The following is a 1687-nucleotide window of genomic DNA, read 5'->3' on the forward strand; positions in this document are numbered from 1 at the left end:
CAGCTGAGCTATTTCGGCCTGCGTCCCTCCTGCAAGCGTTCTAAGGGTAAAGTTTGTCACAAAGCAGATGGCTTATCCCTGTCCAGGTTGAAACAAAGCCTTTAAAACACACATGAACTGTCAAATGCACTATACGCCTTTTAATTGCATGTGTAAATACGGCTAATGCAAAGCATTTGTCGCAAAGTGAAAAAAGGACCTGCAATCCACAACAGGAAGCACAAGAGTGCACTGACTGTATAGTTCAGGGACAATGGCCTTGTGTCATTATTCCATTGTATGACAATAGGAAAAACATGTGCCGCCTTGCAAAAATGTCTCCCTTCAAATGGACGAGGCTTTCATCAACTAGAAGTGTTTGCACTGCGTAGTCTGTATGTTTTACAAGCCAAGGACAAAGGAATGGGGCAAACGGCTGTGATAGGCAATCAACTGCTGAAGACAGCTTCTACATGCCTGAACAGGGACTTGAACCCTGGGCCCTCAGATTAAAAGTCTGATGCTCTGCCGTCTGAGCTCCCCAGGCCCTTGCCATGGAAATTTTGTGTAAACAATTTTCTGCACAACATTCTTTTTTTCTGGCATCATTATTATTTTTGTGCTCAGGGAGCTAGTTTAAAAGGGTCTTCTTTCTTACAATGATAATACTCATATGGGTAAAACTACAACTTTCATTGCTTGCTATACTTTCACGTGGCCAGAAGTGTGCCTAATTTTCCTGAAGACCATGTTTCCTATCCATGAATGTCACTGCTTACTCCTTTGGAATAGAACACACAGAGACATTTGGTTTCCGGCTCCAAGGATTAGGTATGTTGTTTGATATTGCTAACCATTCACACAACACAATTCAGGTGGTCCATCTTGTCTGAAAACCAGGATATCCACAGTTGTAATGGGGATTACTCTAAGGTGGTACTGAAGTTGGGCTTCCACTAAAAGACCCAAGAAATCTAGGAAGTCACCAAAAGATGCGTCCTATTCACATTGGCTCCAATTTGCTGTCACTACGAGATCACCGGAATACATGAAGCAAGCAGAGCCTTTGACATGTTCAATCTTTTTCACTTTGAGCAACAACCTCCAAGACATCATGGAAACAGTATTGCCACATTCTGAAAGGTCTGTGTCTGCCATGACGATGAGGAAGTCTAGATGACCATAGTCGTGATGAATCTGTCCTTCTGCATTTGCCGAAACCCGGGATTGAACCAGGGACCTTTAGATCTTCAGTCTAACGCTCTCCCAGCTGAGCTATTTCAGCCTGTGAAGTTTTTTTTTTCTCTTCATCAGACAATAGGCTTTTCCACTGTTTGCATATCCCACAAACCAAAGCTTCACAGCCTTCTTGTCAAGTTTTCTCCTTTCTATGTTTGGGACATGCACATTAGCAACACAACTAAATACACAAATGGGACTCATGTCTGGCTTTTTGCCACACCATCTCTGGTAGAGTGTCTCTTTCTTAAGGACAGATGTGCACTTTATTGTACGATAAACAGGGATGTGAATCTCACACACACATGAAAGACATTACACAGACTGTGGAGAGTCATGGTGTATAACACATATTTCTTTAAATTTCATATTGGCCATATGCTGAGGAACAGAAATGCGTCATGAAACCAGTTTGGACTGGATCACCAGTCAGAGGAGGCCTAGATCGCCACAGCCTCACCAGGGATTT

General features: G+C 42.9%; 2 non-coding genes across 2 annotated transcripts; both read right to left on the reverse strand.

Moving 5' to 3' along the window:
- Positions 1–453: 453 nt before the first annotated feature.
- Positions 454–526, reverse strand: trnak-uuu. The gene has a single exon. It is a non-coding gene; the product is annotated as a tRNA-Lys (tRNA).
- A 665-nt stretch (positions 527–1191) lies between these two features.
- Positions 1192–1264, reverse strand: trnaf-gaa. Its single transcript has one exon. It is a non-coding gene; the product is annotated as a tRNA-Phe (tRNA).
- Between the last annotated feature and the right edge of the window lie 423 nt (positions 1265–1687).

The sequence above is a fragment of the Melanotaenia boesemani genome, chromosome 21 (genome assembly GCF_017639745.1).
Source record: "Melanotaenia boesemani isolate fMelBoe1 chromosome 21, fMelBoe1.pri, whole genome shotgun sequence".
Classification (NCBI taxonomy): domain Eukaryota; kingdom Metazoa; phylum Chordata; class Actinopteri; order Atheriniformes; family Melanotaeniidae; genus Melanotaenia; species Melanotaenia boesemani.